A 19,047-nucleotide genomic window follows, 5' to 3' on the forward strand; every position below is an offset into this window, starting at 1 on the left:
ACATCCTGTGACGTTCTGCATTAGCATCGAATACAAGTCAGGAACCAATATACTCAGTCAGTTAGGAAAGCTAAGGCTACTTTTTTCAAACATAAATTTGAATCCTGTAGCACTAATTCCAAAACGTTTTGGGACACTGTAAAGTCCATGGAGAATAAGAGCACCACTGAGGATAGGAAACACTGTCACCACCGATAAATATACGATAATCGATCATTTCAATAAGCATTTTCCTATGGCTGGCAATGCTCTCCACCCAGCCAACATCTCAGCACAGCACACCCCACAGCAACTTGCCCAAGCCCCCCCCCCCCCCAGCTTCTCCTTCACCCAAATCCAGACACCTGATGTCCTGAAAGAGCTGCAAAATCTGGATCTCTACAAGTCAGCTGGGCTACACAATCTGGACCCTCTCTTTCAAAAATTATCCACCAAAATTGTTGCAACCCCTCTTAAAAGCCTATTCTATTCTCTTTCGTATCATCTGAGATCCACAAAGATTGGAAAGCTGCCGCGGTCATCCCCCTCTTCAAAGGGGGAGACACTCTAGACCCAAACTGTTATAGACCTATATCCATCCTGCCCTGCCCTCTGAAATCTTCGAAAGCCATGTTAACAAACAGATCACAACCATTTTGAATCCCACCGTACCTTCCCCACTATGAAATCTGGTTTCCGAGCTGGCCATGGGTGCACCTCGGTCACGCTCAAGGTCCTAAACGATATCATTACCGCCATCGATAAAAGACAGTACTGTGCAGCCGTCTTCGTCGACCTGTCCAATGCATTCGACTCTGTCTATCACAGCATTCTTATCGGCAGACTCAACAGCCTTGGCTTCTCAAATGACTGCCTCGCCTGGTTCACCAACTACATCTCAGATAGAGTTCAGTGTGTCAAATCAGAGGGCCTGTTGTCCAGACCTCTGGCAGTCTCTATGGGGGTGTCACAACGGCCCATATACTACCCACCACTGCGACCTGTATGCTCTCGTTGGCTGGCACTCACTACATATTTGTCATTATTCCTTCTCCACCAAACATTACAGTTGGCACTATGCATTGGGGCAGGTAGCGTTCTCCTGGCATCCGCTAAACCCAGATTCATTCGTCTGACTGCCAGATGGTGAATCGTGATTCATCACTCCAAAGAACGAATTTCCACTGCTCCAGAATACAATGGCGGCGATCTTTACATCAATGCTTGGCATTGCGCATGATGATCTTTGGCTTGTGTGTGTGCTGCTGCTCTTCCATGGAAACCCATTTCTTGAAGATCCCGACAAACAGTGCTGACGTTGCTTCCTGGAGTGTTGCAACCGAGGACAGATGATTTCTACGCATTTCAGCACTCGACGGTCACGTTCTGTGAGATTGTGTGGCCTACCACTTCGTGGCTGAGCCAATTTAGCTCCTGGAAGTTTCCACTTTAATAGCACCTACAGTTGACTGAGGAACCTCTAGCAGGGCAGACATTTTTTAAACTGACTTGTTGAAAAGGAGGCATCCTATGATGGTGCCACGTTGAAAGTCAATGAGTTCTTCAGTAAGGCCACTCTACTGCCAATGTTTGTCTATGGAGATTGCATGGCTGTGTGCTCAATTTTATAAACCTGTCAGCAATGGGTGTGGCTGAAATAGCCAAATCCAGTAATTTGAAGGGGTGTCAGATCAGGAGTATCATCCAATCCGACCATTACCTGTCAATTTACGGATATGATAACGAGTATGGCCATGTCAGCACACTCATACCCTATAGGCTGACTCGTCATCATCGGTGATCAGGCCTACCACCGTTGTGACGTCTGAAAACTTAATCGTGGTTTTGGAGTCCTGCGAGGCCAAGCAGTCGTTGGTGAACAGGGAGTACAGGAGGGGACTAAGCACGCACCCTTACGGGGCCCCCGTGTAAAGGGTCAGCATGGCAGATGTGGTATGGCATGTCCTAACCACCAGGGGGCGGTCTTCGGGAAAGCCAGGATCCAGTTGCAGAGGGAGGTGTTCAGTCCCAGTGTCCTTAGCTTAGTGATGAGCTTGGAGGGCACTATGGTGTTGAATGTAGAGTTGTTGTCTATGAACAGCATTGTCACATAGGTATCCCTCTTGTCCAGATGGGAAAGAGCAGTGTGCAGTGCAATAGAGATTGCGTCATCTGCGGATCTGTTGGGGCAGAATGCGAATTGGAGTGGGTCCAGGGTGCAAAGGAGGATGGTGTTGATGTGAGCAATGACCAGCCTTTCAAGCAGTGGAGGACAACTCATAATAATGTCTGGAACGGAGCGAATAGAATTCCATCAAACAAATGGAAACCATGTTGGAAACCAGGGAAAAGTGCTGAGTCACTGCTTATTTTTGTTAGAACGTTTATTTTTGTTTGGACAATGAAATGAGGTGGTGTCAACTTTTCTTGAGTATACACATTTTTACTATGATACGTTTATTTCGTTTTTAGTGTAATTGTTTTTGACCATAAATATTTGTGTTGATAAACACAAACATGAAAACATTTTAATGATATCTATTTAAGACAACAAACATTTTGGGGGATCCTCGATTATTGGTTGTCATACTTGAGTAAAAGAAAAGATAACTTAATAGAAAATGACTCAAGTAAAAGTGAAAGTCACCCAGTAAAATACCACTTGAGTAAAAGTCTAAAAGTATTTGGTTTTATATATTCTTAAGTATCAAAAGTAAATGGAATTGCTAAAATGTACTTAAGTGTCAAACGTAAAAGTATAAATCACTTCAACTGCCTTATGTTAAGGAAACCAGACGGCACAATTTGTTGTTTATTTTTTATTGACGGATAGCCAGGGGCAAACTCCAACATAATTTACAAACGAAGCATTTGTGTTTAGTGAGTCCTCCAGATCAGAGGCAGTAGGGATGTTCCCTGTTTAGTGAGTCCTCCAGATCAGAGGCAGTAGGGATGTTCCCTGTTTAGTGAGTCCTCCAGATCAGAGGCAGTAGGGATGTTCCCTGTTTAGTGAGTCCTCCAGATCAGAGGCAGTAGGGATGTTCCCTGTTTAGTGAGTCCTCCAGATCAGAGGCAGTAGGGATGACCAGGGATGTTCTCTGTTTAGTGAGTCCTCCAGATCAGAGGCAGTAGGGATGACCGGGGATGTTCTCTGTTTAGTGAGTCCTCCAGATCAGAGGCAGTAGGGATGACCGGGAATGTTCCCTGTTTAGTGAGTCCTCCAGATCAGAGGCAGTAGGGATGACCAGGGATGTTCTCTGTTTAGTGAGTCCTCCAGATCAGAGGCAGTAGGGATGACCGGGGATGTTCCCTGTTTAGTGAGTCCTCCAGATCAGAGGCAGTAGGGATGACCAGGGATGTTCTCTGTTTAGTGAGTCCTCCAGATCAGAGGCAGTAGGGATGACCAGGGATGTTCTCTGTTTAGTGAGTCCTCCAGATCAGAGGCAGTAGGGATGACCAGGGATGTTCTCTGTTTAGTGAGTCCTCCAGATCAGAGGCAGTAGGGATGACCAGGGATGTTCTCTGTTTAGTGAGTCCTCCAGATCAGAGGCAGTAGGGATGACCGGGGATGTTCCCTGTTTAGTGAGTCCTCCAGATCAGAGGCAGTAGGGATGACCGTGGATGTTCTCTGTTTAGTGAGTCCTCCAGATCAGAGGCAGTAGGGATGACCGGGGATGTTCTCTGTTTAGTGAGTCCACCAGATCAGAGGCAGTAGGGATGACCGGGGATGTTCTCTGTTTAGTGAGTCCTCCAGATCAGAGGCAGTAGGGATGACCGGGGATGTTCTCTGTTTAGTGAGTCCTCCAGATCAGAGGCAGTAGGGATGACCGGGGATGTTCTCTGTTTAGTGAGTCCTCCAGATCAGAGGCAGTAGGGATGACTGGGGATGTTCTCTGTTTAGCGAGTCCTCCAGATCAGAGGCAGTAGATGACCAGGGATGTTCTCTGTTTAGCGAGTCCTCCAGATCAGAGGCAGTAGGGATGACCAGGGATGTTCTCTTGACAAGTCTATGTTTGGACCATATTCCTATGAAAATGTAACAAATACTTTTGGGTTTCAGGGAAAATCAGGATTCAGGATTATTTTCTTTCCGAATGTAGTGAAGTAAAAGTAAAAGTTGCCAAAAATACAAAAAGTAAAGTACAGATAGCAAAAAATATTTTTCCATAGGTACTTTACACCACTGGTGCAAAGTACACCACCGCAATCAAAGAGGATAAACAACAGTACAGGGACAAAGTGGAGTCGCAATTCAATAGCTCAGATACGAGACGTGTGTGTCAGGGACTCTACACAATCACCGATTATAAAGGGCAAGCCAGCCACATCGCAGACACCAACACCTCGCTCCCAGACAATCTAAACACAGTCTTTGCCCGTTTCACGGAAAAACACAGGGCCACCGCCCTGATCTAAATGATAGCACTCACTTCTGTCATCATGAATCGCTTCAAGGTCCAGACCTAATCCCAATTGAGATGTTGTGGCAGGACTTGAAACCAGCAGTTCATGCTTGAAAACTCACAAATGTCGCTGAGTGAAAGCAGTTCTGCATGCAAGAATGGTCCAAAATTCCTCCATGCGATGTGAGAGACTGATAAAGCTACAGAAAGGGTTTGGTTGCAGTCATTGTAGCAAAAGGTGTCACAACCAGTTATTGAGTGTAAGGGGACAAATACTTTTTCACACAGGGGAATTGGGTGTTGCATAGCGTTTTTCCTTCAATAAATAAAATAAGTATACATTTTATCTCTGATTTGTAAAAGCAGGTTCTATTTATCTAATATTAGGTTTTGGTCAAAGATCAGATAACATTTAGTATTAAAAATATACATAAAAATAAAGAAAGTCAGAAAGAGGGCAAATACTTGTTCTGAGTCTTCATGTCTCATATATAGACTGACGAATTTCAGAAGAAAGTTATTTGTTTCTGGCCATTTTGAGCCAGAAACAAAGAACCCACAAATGCTGATGCTCCAGATACTCAACTAGTCTAAAGAAGGCCAGTTTTATCGCTTCTTTAATCAGGACAACAGTTTAGAGCTGTGCTAACATAATTGCAAAAGGGTTTTGTAAGAATCAATTAGCCTTTTAAAATTATAAACTTGGATTAGCTAACACAACGTGTCATTGGAACACAAGAGTGATGGTTGCTGGTAATGGGCCTCTGTACGCATATGTAGATATTCCATTTAAAAAATCATCAGTTTCAAAAGTCATTTTCAGCTACAAAAGTACACATCCAGTGGATAGAGAGCCGTTTATTATGTTCAACATAGGAGGGCCAAACACAGGAAGCAGCTCTTTCGGTAGTTTAGCTGGAATAGGGTCCAGTATGCAGCTTGAAGGTTTAGAGGCCATGATTATTTTCATCATTGTGTCAAGAGATACAGTACTAAAACACTTTGAGTGTCTCTCTTGATCCTAGGTCCTGGCAGAGTTGTGCAGACTCAGGACAACTGAGCTTTGAAGGAATACGCAGATTTAAAGAGGAGTCCGTAATTTGCTTTCTAATAATCATGATCTTTTCCTCAAAGAAGTTCATGAATTTATTACTGCTGAAGTGAAAGCCATCCTCACTTGGGGAATGCTGCTTTTTAGTTAGCTTTGCGACGGTATCAAAAATCTATTTCGGATTGTTCTTATTTTCCTCAATTAAGTTGGAAAAATAGGATGATCGAGCAGCAGTAAGGGCTCTTCGATACTGCACGGTACTGTCTTTACAAGCTAGTCGGAAGACTTCCAGTTTGGAGTGGCGCCATTTCCGTTCCAATTTTCTGGAAGCTTGCTTCAGAGCTCGGGTATTTTCTGTATACCAGGGAGCTAGTTTCTTATGAGAAATGTTTTTAGTTTTTTGGGGTGCAACTGCATCTAGGGTATTGCGCAAGGTTAAATTGAGTTCCTCAGTTAGGTGGTTAACTGATTGTTGTCCTCTGATGTCCTTGGGTAGGCAGAGGGAGTCTGGAAGGGCATCAAGGAATATTTGTGTTGTCTGTGAATTTATAGCACGACTTTTGATGCTCCTTGGTTGGGGTCTGAGCAGATTATTTGTTGCAATTGCAAATGTAATAAAATGGTGGTCCGATAGTCCAGGATTATGAGGAAAAACATTAAGATCCACAACATTTATTCCATGGGACAAAACTAGGTCCAGAGTATGACTGTGACAGTGAGTAGGTCCAGTGACATGTTGGACAAAACCCACCCTCTGCTATGACTACAAGGTCTGATAGGAATTCAGGGAACTCAATGAGGAACATTGTATATGGCCCAGGAGGCCATATACTGGGCCTCTTTACGCATATGTAGATATTCCATTTAAAAAATCATCAGTTTCAAAAGTCATTTTCAGCTACAAAAGTACACATCCAGTGGATAGAGAGCCGTTTATTATGTTCAACATAGGAGGGCCAAACACAGGAAGCAGCTCTTTCGGTAGTTTAGTTGGAATAGGGTCCAGTATGCAGCTTGAAGGTTTAGAGGCCATGATTATTTTCATCATTGTGTCAAGAGATATAGTACTAAAACACTCGAATAGTCCCCTCGATATGCAACTGTTCAGGGAAGTCAGGAACCAATACACGCAGTCAGTCAGGAAAGCTAAGGCCAGCTTCTTCTTCAGGCAGAAGTTTGCATCCTGTAGCTCCAACTCCAAAAAGTTCTGGGACACTGTGAAGTCCATGGAGAACAAGAGCACCTCCTCCCAGCTGCCCACTGCACTGAGGCTAGGTAACACGGTCACCACCGATAAATCCATGATTATCGAAAACTTCAACAAGCATTTCTCAACAGCTGGCCATGACTTCCGCCTGGCTACTCCAACCTCGGCCAACAGCTCCGCCCCCCCCGCAGCTACTCGCCCAAGCCTCTCCAGGTTCTCCTTTACCCAAATCCAGATTTCAGAAATGTTCTGAAAGAGCTGCAAAACCTGGACCCGTACAAATCAGCTGGGCTTGACAATCTGGACCCTCTATTTCTGAAACTATCCGCCGCCATTGTCGCAACCCCTATTACCAGCCTGTTCAACCTCTCTTTCATATCGTCTGAGATCCCCAAGGATTGGAAAGCTGCCGCAGTCATCCCCCTCTTCAAAGGGGGAGACACCCTGGACCCAAACTGTTACAGACCTATATCCATCCTGCCCTGCCTATCTAAGGTCTTCGAAAGCCAAGTCAACAAACAGGTCACTGACCATCTCGAATCCCACCGTACCTTCTCCGCTGTGCAATCTGGTTTCCGAGCCGGTCACGGGTGCACCTCAGCCACGCTCAAGGTACTAAACGATATCATAACCGCCATTGATAAAAGACAGTACTGTGCAGCCGTCTTCATCGACCTTGCCAAGGCTTTCGACTCTGTCAATCACCATATTCTTATCGGCAGACTCAGTAGCCTCTGTTTTTCGGAGGACTGCCTTGCCTGGTTCACCAATTACTTTGCAGACAGAGTTCAGTGTGTCAAATGCATGCTGTCCGGTCCTCTGGCAGTCTCTATGGGGGTGCCACAGGGTTCAATTCGCGGGCCGACTCTTTTCACTGTATCAATGATGTTGCTCTTGCTGCGGGCGATTCCCTGATCCACCTCTACGCAGACGACACCATTCTATATACTTCCGGCCCGTCCTTGGACACTGTGCTATCTAACCTCCAAACGAGCTTCAATGCCATACAACACTCCTTCCGTGGCCTCCAACTGCTCTTAAACGCTAGTAAAACCAAATGCATGCTTTTCAACCGTTCTCTGCCTGCACCCGCACACCTGACCAGCATCACCACCCTGGATGGTTCCGACCTTGAATATGTGGACATCTATAAGTACCTAGGTGTCTGGCTAGACTGTAAACTCTCCTTCCAGACTCATATCAAACATCTCCAATCGAAAATCAAATCAAGAGTCGGCTTTCTATTCCGCATCAAAGCCTCCTTCACTCACGTCGCCAAACTTACCCTAGTAAAACTGACTATCCTACCGATCCTCGACTTCGGCGATGTCATCTACAAAATTGCTTCCAACACTCTACTCAGCAAACTGGATGCAGTTTATCACAGTGCCATCTGCTTTGTCACGAAAGCACCTTATACCACCCACCACTGCGACTTGTATGCTCTAGTCGGCTTGCCCTCGCTACATATTCGTCGCCAGACCCACTGGCTCCAGGTCATCTACAAGTCCATGCTAGGTAAAGCTCCGCCTTATCTCAGTTCACTGGTCACGATGGCAACACCCATCCGTAGCACGCGCTCCAGCAGGTGTATCTCACTGATCATCCCTAAAGGCAACACCTCATTTGGCTGCCTTTCGTTCCAGTTCTCTGCTGCCTGTGACTGGAACGAATTGCAAAAATCGCTGAAGTTGGAGACTTTCATCTCCCTCACCAACTTCAAACATCTGCTATCTGAGCAGCTAACCGATCGCTGCAGCTGTACATAGTCTATCGGTAAACAGCTCACCCATTTTTACCTACCTCATCCCCATACTGTTTTTATTTATTTACTTTTCTGCTCTTTTGTACACCAATATCTCTACCTGTACATGACCATCTGATCATTTATCACTCCAGTGTGAATCTTAAAAATGTATATACACAATGTATATAGACTCCCCTTTTTTTTCTACTGTGTTATTGACTTGTTAATTGTTTACTCCATGTGTAACTCTGTGTTGTCTGTTCACACTGCTATGCTTTATCTTGGCCAGGTCGCAGTTGCAAATGAGAACTTGTTCTCAACTAGCCTACCTGGTTAAATAAAGGTGTTCTCAACTAGCCTACCTGGTTAAATAAAGGTGTTCTCAACTAGCCTACCTGGTTAAATAAAGGTGTTCTCAACTAGCCTACCTGGTTAAATAAAGGTGTTCTCAACTAGCCTACCTGGTTAAATAAAGGTGTTCTCAACTAGCCTACCTGGTTAAATAAAGGTGAAATAAAATTTAAAATTTAAATTTAAATTAAAAATTAAAAACAGTAGCTATAAAAAGTGATTGAGTATAATAGCTAATAGCTACATGGATTTCATGACTAGAAGCTCAAAAGATGAAAAGGTCATTATTTTTTAAATTTGCTATCGGAATATTAGCATCACCTCCACCTTTGCGGGATGCACGGGGGATATGGTCACTAGTGTAACCAGGGCGTGAGGCCTCATTAAACACAGTAAATTCATCAGGCTTAAACCATGTTTCAGTCAGGCCAATCACATCAAGATTATGATCAGTGATTAGTTCATTGACTGTAATTGCCTTTGAAGTAAGGGATCTAACATTAAGTAGCCCTATTTTGAGATGTGAGGTATCACGATCTCTTGCAAAAATAATAGGAATAGACAAGGTCTTTATCCTAGTGAGATTACTAAGGCGAACACCGCCATGTTTTAGTTTTGCCCAACCCAGGTCGAGGCACAGACACGGTCTCAATGGGGATAGATGAGCTGACTCCACTAAGCTGGCAGGCTGGCTAACAGCCTGCTGCCTGGCCTGCACCCTATTTCATTGTGGAGCTAGAGGAGTTAGAGCCCTGTCTCTGTTGGTAGATAAGAAGAGAGCACCCCTCCAGCTAGGATGGAGTCCGTCACTCCTCAGCAGGCAAGGCTTGGTCCTGTTTGTGGGTGAATCCCAGAAAGAGGGCCAATTATCTACAAATTCCATATTTTGGGAGGGGCAGAAAACAGTTTTCAACCAGCGATTGAGTTGTGAGACTCTGCTGTAGAGCTTTGTATGGAGAGTTGTTTTATTATGCTAATTCGATTTCCGTGGGGGTATGGACATTGACTCTAGGGGGTTTAACGGCTGTGGTAAGGACAAAACTGAGGATGGATCAACAACACTGTAGTTAGTCCACAATACTAATCTAAATTACAGAGTGAAAAGAAGGAAGCCTGTACAGAATACAAATATTCCAAAACATGCATCCTGTTTGCAATAAGGCACAAAAGTAAAACTGCTCATTTGCAAAGAAATGTCATTTATGTCCTGAATACAAAGCTTTATGTTTTGAGAAAATCCAACACAACACATCACTGAGTACCGCTCTTCATATTTTCAAGCATGGTGGTGGCTGTATCGTGTTATGCTTATGCTTGTCATCGGCAAGGACTAGGGAGTTTTTTAGGATAAAAATAAACGGAATAGAGCTAAGCACAGGCAAAATCCTAAAGGAAAACCTGGTTCAGCCTGCTTTCCAGAAGACGTGTTTCAGCAGGACAATATATATCTATACAGGGCGATAGCCAGATGCAGACACGGGGGGCAGATGGTTCGAGTCTCTGATATTTATTATAATCCAAGGGGCAGACAAGAGACAGGTTGTGGACAGGCAAAAGATCATAAACCAGGTCAGAGTCCAGGAGGTACAGAGTGGCAGGCAGGCTCAAGGTCAGGGCAGGAAAGGATCAATACTGGGAGGACTAGAAAAAAATGGAGATGAGGAAAAACCAGGAGCGCAGAAAAACACGCTGGCAACAGACAAACAGAGAGGACAGGAATAAATACCCAGGGACTAATGGGGAAAACAGGTGACACCTGGAGATGGATGGAGACAATCACAAAGACAGGTGAAACAGATCAGGGCATGACACAATAACCTAAAACACAAGGCCAAGTAGACAGTACACTGGAGTTGCTTACCAAGACGACATTGAATGTTCCTGAGTGGCCTAGTTACTGTTTTGACTTAAATTGCCTTGAATATCTATGGCTGTCTAGCAATGATCTAGCAGTCTTATATGGAACACATACCTACCCCACTATATATACCACCAGGGGTCTTTTCACTGTCCCCAAATTCAGAATAAATTCATGAAAGCGTACAGTATTATATAGAGCCATTACATGAAACTTCCTTCCATCTCATATGATAAATTGAACAGCAAACCTGGTTTAAAAAAACAGATAAAAGGAACACCTCACGGCACTACGTCTCTCCACTATTTGACCTAGATAGATTGTGTGTATGTATTGATATGTAGGCTACGTGCCATTTTTAAATGGATGTAGTTTTGATCTTGAACTGTTCTTGTCTATTAGTGTTCTGTATTATGTCATGTTTTATGTTTTGTGTGACCCCAGGAAGAGTAGCTGCTTCTTTCGCAACAGCTAACGGGGATCCTAATAAAATTCCAAATTATCAACCACCAACTTGACAGAGCTTGAATATTTTTTTAAGAATAATGTGCAAATATTGTACAATCCAGGTGTGCAAAGCTCTTTGAGACTTACCCAGAAAGACACACAGCTGTAATCGCTGTCAAAGGTGATTCCCTCATTGGCTGGCCCTCGCTTCATACTCATCGCCAAACCCACTAGCTCCAGGTAATCTACAAGACCCTGCTAGGTAAAGTCCCCCCTTATCTCAGCTCAACGGTCACCATAGCAGCACCCACCTGTAGCACGCGCTCCAGCAGGTATATCTCTCTGGTCACCCCCAAAACCAATTCTTCCTTTGGCCGCCTCTCCTTCCAGTTCTCTGCTGCCAATGACTGGAACGAACTACAAAAATCTCTGAAACTGGAAACACTTATCTTCCTCACTAGCTTAAAGCACCAGCTGTAAGAGCAGCTCACAGATTACTGCACCTGTACATAGCCCATCTATAATTTAGCCCAAACAACTACCTCTGCCCCTACTGTATTGATTTATTGATTTATTTTGCTCCTTTGCACCCCATTATTTTATTTCTACTTTGCACATTCTTCCACTGCAAATCTACCATTCCAGTGTTTTACTAGCTATATTGTATTTACTTCGCCACCATGGCCTTTTGTTTTGCCTTTACCTCATTTGCTCACATTGTATATAGACTTATTTTTCTACTATATTATTGACTGTTTGTTTTACTCCATGTGTAACTCTGTGTTGTTGTATGTGTCAAACTGCTTTGCTTTATCTTGGCCAGGTCGAAATTGTAAATGAGAACTTGTTCTCAACTTGCCTACCTGGTTAAATAAAGGTGAAATAAATAAATAAATAAACATTTAACTCAGGGGTGTGAATACTTAAGTAAATCCAATATTTCTCCACTTCATTTTCAATACATTTGAAAAAAAATCTAAAAACATGTTTACACCTTTCGATTACTAGTTCAACGCTCTAACAACTAGGCTACGCTGCCACCCCAAATAGGATTATTAAACAAGAATTCTCAGGGGGGAAACAACCAGCCTGGCGCATCACACTGAACATGTAACAAAACAATTCCAACAAGGGCATGGGGTGGGAACAGAGGAATATATATATATATATATATATATATATATATATATACAATGTGATTAGGGAATGTAAACCAGGTGTGACAAGACAAAACAAATGGAACACTGAAAAATGGAGCGGCAATGGCTAGAAGGCCGGTGACGTCGACCGCCGAACGACGCCCAAACAAGGAAAGGAGCCGACTTCGGGGGAAGTCGTGACGATATTTGTGTTGAGCTAGTAATGGAGCAGTTTATATCTGGAGGTAGCTAATACGTAACAGGCACTGTAGGTCATATTTTCATGGTATTAGAGTTACCTCTCCCATATTGAACAGTTGTTGTGCTTTAACCAAATCCATTGTATTGTATATTTATGTCTTTAGATCATAATTCTCAAAGAACACATATGATGAGTTTATACCAAGCGCTCCTTCTAATGGGTAAGGGATGTGTATTCAACAGAATTAGACATTTTGGAATATACATCAATGATGTCATTGTTATTATTTTAATAAAATAAATGTTCCTCTGTTTTTGCTGAACAATAGTGGTCATTACAATGAATCCTACAACCGCAACCGTTACAGCCTTCAATGATGCATCAACAACAACTGATGAACCCACTACAACCATAACTGATGCATTGACTACAACTGGTCAACCCACTACAACCATCAACGGTGCATCACCAACTACTGTTAAAGCCACAGCCACTACAACCATCACCGAGTTATCAAAAACAACTGGTGAACCAAATAAAATGGTCATTGATGCAATGACAAAAACTGGTGAACCGCTACAGCCGTCACTGATTCAACGACAACAACTGGTGAACATACTAAAACCACCACTGAGTCAACGACAACAACAGGTGAACCCACTAAAACCACCACTGAGTCAACGACAACAACAGGTGAACCCACTAAAACCACCACTGAGTCAACGACAACAACTGGTGAACCCCCTAAAACCACCACTGAGTCAACGACAACAACTGGTGAACATACTAAAACCACCACTGAGTCAACGACAACAACTAGTGAACCCACTAAAACCACCACTGAGTCAACGACAACAACTGGTGAACATACTAAAACCACCCCTGAGTCAACAAAAACAACTGGTGAAACCACTAAATCCACTGAGTCAACAAAAACAACTGGTGAACCCACTAAAACTGTCACTGTTTCATCCAGAACAACTGGTGAACCCATTACAATCGTTTTTGCGTCATCCAGAACCACTGGTGAAAATACTACAACCATCAATGATTCACCAAAAACAACGAGTGAACCCACAACAAGCGTCACTGATGCAACAACTACTGCCAGTGAAAACGCTACAACCATCACTGGTGTTGTCGATAAAAACAGATGCAGCTGCAACTGTCATTGATGCACCGAGAACAACAGGTGAACCCACTACAACCATCATTGATGTGTCGATAGTAACTGGTGAACCCACTACAACCATCACTGATTCATCAACAACAGCTGGTGAACCCACTGAAACATTGACAATAACTAGTGAATCCACTACAACAGTCACTGGTGTGTCGACAACAAAGTTTACAGCTGCACCCACTACAAACGTCACTGGTAGATTGACATCAACGGTTACAGCGTCACCCACAACAACAACTGTCATTGGAGCATCAACAACAACTACAACAACTAGTGAACTTACTTCAACTGTCACTCGTGTGTCGACACCAACTGGTGATCCCACTACAACTATCATTGGTTCATCAACAACAACTGGTGAACCCACTACAACCATCACTGGTGTGTCAACAACAACTGGTGAACCCACTACAACCATCACTGGTGTGTCAACAACAACTGGTGAACCCACTACAACCATCATTGATGCATCAAAAACAACTGGTGAACCCACGACAATTGTCACTTGGACAACAAAAACAACTGACGAACCAACGACAACCATGACTGAGTCAACAAAAACAACTGGTGAACCCACAACAAAAGTTACTGCTGTGTCGACAACAACTGTTGAGCCCACTACAGCCATCACAGAGTCAACAAAAACAACTGGTGACCCCACTACATCAGTCACGGTTTCATCAACAACAACTGGTGAACCCACAACAACAGTCACTGTTGTGTCAACAACAACTGGTGAACCCACTACAACCCTCATTGGTTTGTCAACAACAACTGGTGAACCCACTACAACCCTCATTGGTTTGTCAACAACAACTGGTGAACCCACTACAACCCTCATTGGTTTGTCAACAACAACTGGTGAACCCACTACAACTGTTACTGGGGCATCAAAAACAACTGGTGAACCCACTACAACTGTTACCTGGGCATCAAAAACAACTGGTGAACCCACAACAACAGTCACTGCTGTGTCGACAACAACTGGTGAACCCACTACAACAGTCACTGCTGTGTCGACAACAACTGGTGAACCCACTACAACTGTCAGTGGTGTGTCGACAACAATGGTGACAGATGTACCAATTACAAAATTAACAGGTGCATTGACAACATCTGGGGAACCAACTACTTCTGTCACGGTTTCATCAACAACAACTGATGAACCCACCACAACCATCACTGAGTCAACAAAAACAACTGGTGAACCCACTACAACTGTCACTGTTGTGTCAACAACAACTGGTGAACCCACTACAACTGTTACTTTGCCATCAACAACAACTGGTGAACCCACTACGACAGTCACTGGTGTTTCGGCAACAACAAATGAACCTTCTACAACCATCACTGGTGTGTCATCAACAACTGGTGAACCCACTACAACCATCACTGAGTCAACAAAAACAACTGGTGAACCCACAACAACAGTAACTGTTGTGTCGACAACAACTGGTGAACCCACTACAACTGTTACTGGGGCATCAACAACAACTGATGAACCCACCACAACCATCACTGAGTCAACAAAAACAACTGGTGAACCCACTACAACTGTCACTGTTGTATCAACAACAACTGGTGAACCCACTACAACTGTTACTGGGACATCAACAACAACTGGTGAACCCATTAAAACCATCACTGAGTCTACAAAAACAACTGGTGAACAAAGTAGATCAGTCACTGGTTCATCTACAACAACTGGTGAACTCACTATGACCATCTCTGAGTCAACAAAAACAACTGTTCAACCCACAACAACAGTCACTGCTGTGTCGACAACAACTGGTGAACCCACAACAACAGTCACTGCTGTGTCGACAACAACTGGTGAACCCACTACAACTGTCAGTGGTGTGTCGACAACAATGGTGACAGATGTACCAATTACAACATTAACAGGTGCATTGGCAACAACTGGTGACCCCACCACAACCATCACTGAGTCAACAAAAACAACTGGTGAACCCACTACAACCATCACTGAGTCAACAAAAACAACTGGTGAACCCACCACAACCATCACTGAGTCAACAAAAACAACTGGTGAACCCACCACAACCATCACTGAGTCAACAAAAACAACTGGTGAACCCACTACAACTGTCACTGTTGTATCAACAACAACTGGTGAACCCACTACAACTGTTACTGGGGCATCAACAACAACTGGTGAACCCACTACAACCATCACTGAGTCAACCAAAACAACTGTTCAACCCACATCAACAGTCACTGGTGTGTCATCAACAACTGGTGACCCCACTACAATCATCACTGTGTCATCAAAATCAACTGGTGAACCCACTATAGCAGTCCCTGGTCCATCGACAGAAACTGATGAACCCACTACAACTGTTACTGTTTCATCAACAACAGCTGGTTCTTCCACTACAACCATCACTGAGTCAACAAAAACAAGTGGTGAACCCACTACAACTGTCAGTGGTGTGTCGACAACAATGGTGACAGCTGTACCAATTACAAAATTAACAGGTGCATTGACAACATCTGGGGAACCAACTACTTCTGTCACGGTTTCATCAACAACAACTGATGAACCCACCACAACCATCACTGAGTCAACAAAAACAACTGGTGAACCCACTACAACTGTCACTGTTGTGTCAACAACAACTGGTGAACCCACTACAACTGTTACTTTGCCATCAACAACAACTGGTGAACCCACTACGACAGTCACTGGTGTTTCGGCAACAACAAATGAACCTTCTACAACCATCACTGGTGTGTCATCAACAACTGGTGAACCCACTACAACCATCACTGAGTCAACAAAAACAACTGGTGAACCCACAACAACAGTAACTGTTGTGTCGACAACAACTGGTGAACCCACTACAACTGTTACTGGGGCATCAACAACAACTGATGAACCCACCACAACCATCACTGAGTCAACAAAAACAACTGGTGAACCCACTACAACTGTCACTGTTGTATCAACAACAACTGGTGAACCCACTACAACTGTTACTGGGACATCAACAACAACTGGTGAACCCATTAAAACCATCACTGAGTCTACAAAAACAACTGGTGAACAAAGTAGATCAGTCACTGGTTCATCTACAACAACTGGTGAACTCACTATGACCATCTCTGAGTCAACAAAAACAACTGTTCAACCCACAACAACAGTCACTGCTGTGTCGACAACAACTGGTGAACCCACAACAACAGTCACTGCTGTGTCGACAACAACTGGTGAACCCACTACAACTGTCAGTGGTGTGTCGACAACAATGGTGACAGATGTACCAATTACAACATTAACAGGTGCATTGGCAACAACTGGTGACCCCACCACAACCATCACTGAGTCAACAAAAACAACTGGTGAACCCACTACAACCATCACTGAGTCAACAAAAACAACTGGTGAACCCACCACAACCATCACTGAGTCAACAAAAACAACTGGTGAACCCACCACAACCATCACTGAGTCAACAAAAACAACTGGTGAACCCACTACAACTGTCACTGTTGTATCAACAACAACTGGTGAACCCACTACAACTGTTACTGGGGCATCAACAACAACTGGTGAACCCACTACAACCATCACTGAGTCAACCAAAACAACTGTTCAACCCACATCAACAGTCACTGGTGTGTCATCAACAACTGGTGACCCCACTACAATCATCACTGTGTCATCAAAATCAACTGGTGAACCCACTATAGCAGTCCCTGGTCCATCGACAGAAACTGATGAACCCACTACAACTGTTACTGTTTCATCAACAACAGCTGGTTCTTCCACTACAACCATCACTGAGTCAACAAAAAGAAGTGGTGAACCCACAACAACAGTCACTGCTGTGTCGACAACAACTGGTGAACCCACAACAACAGTCACTGCTGTGTCGACAACAACTGGTGAACCCACTACAACTGTCAGTGGTGTGTCGACAACAATGGTGACAGATGTACCAATTACAACATTAACAGGTGCATTGGCAACAACTGGTGACCCCACCACAACCATCACTGAGTCAACAAAAACAACTGGTGAACCCACTACAACCATCACTGAGTCAACAAAAACAACTGGTGAACCCACCACAACCATCACTGAGTCAACAAAAACAACTGGTGAACCCACCACAACCATCACTGAGTCAACAAAAACAACTGGTGAACCCACTACAACTGTCACTGTTGTATCAACAACAACTGGTGAACCCACTACAACTGTTACTGGGGCATCAACAACAACTGGTGAACCCACTACAACCATCACTGAGTCAACCAAAACAACTGTTCAACCCACATCAACAGTCACTGGTGTGTCATCAACAACTGGTGACCCCACTACAATCATCACTGTGTCATCAAAATCAACTGGTGAACCCACTATAGCAGTCCCTGGTCCATCGACAGAAACTGATGAACCCACTACAACTGTTACTGTTTCATCAACAACAGCTGGTTCTTCCACTACAACCATCACTGAGTCAACAAAAAGAAGTGGTGAACCCACTACAACTGTCAGTGGTGTGTCGACAACAATGGTGACAGATGTACCAATTACAAAATTAACAGGTGCATTGACAACATCTGGGGAACCAACTACTTCTGTCACGGTTTCATCAACAACAACTGATGAACCCACCACAACCATCACTGAGTCAACAAAAACAACTGGTGAACCCACTACAACTGTCACTGTTGTGTCAACAACAACTGGTGAACCCACTACAACTGTTACTTTGCCATCAACAACAACTGGTGAACCCACTACGACAGTCACTGGTGTTTCGGCAACAACAAATGAACCTTCTACAACCATCACTGGTGTGTCATCAACAACTGGTGAACCCACTACAACCATCACTGAGTCAACAAAAACAACTGGTGAACCCACAACAACAGTAACTGTTGTGTCGACAACAACTGGTGAACCCACTACAACTGTTACTGGGGCATCAACAACAACTGATGAACCCACCACAACCATCACTGAGTCAACAAAAACAACTGGTGAACCCACTACAACTGTCACTGTTGTATCAACAACAACTGGTGAACCCACTACAACTGTTACTGGGACATCAACAACAACTGGTGAACCCATTAAAACCATCACTGAGTCTACAAAAACAACTGGTGAACAAAGTAGATCAGTCACTGGTTCATCTACAACAACTGGTGAACTCACTATGACCATCTCTGAGTCAACAAAAACAACTGTTCAACCCACAACAACAGTCACTGCTGTGTCGACAACAACTGGTGAACCCACAACAACAGTCACTGCTGTGTCGACAACAACTGGTGAACCCACTACAACTGTCAGTGGTGTGTCGACAACAATGGTGACAGATGTACCAATTACAACATTAACAGGTGCATTGGCAACAACTGGTGACCCCACCACAACCATCACTGAGTCAACAAAAACAACTGGTGAACCCACTACAACCATCACTGAGTCAACAAAAACAACT

The sequence above is a fragment of the Oncorhynchus kisutch genome, linkage group LG9 (assembly GCF_002021735.2).
Source record: "Oncorhynchus kisutch isolate 150728-3 linkage group LG9, Okis_V2, whole genome shotgun sequence".
NCBI classification, from domain to species: domain Eukaryota; kingdom Metazoa; phylum Chordata; class Actinopteri; order Salmoniformes; family Salmonidae; genus Oncorhynchus; species Oncorhynchus kisutch.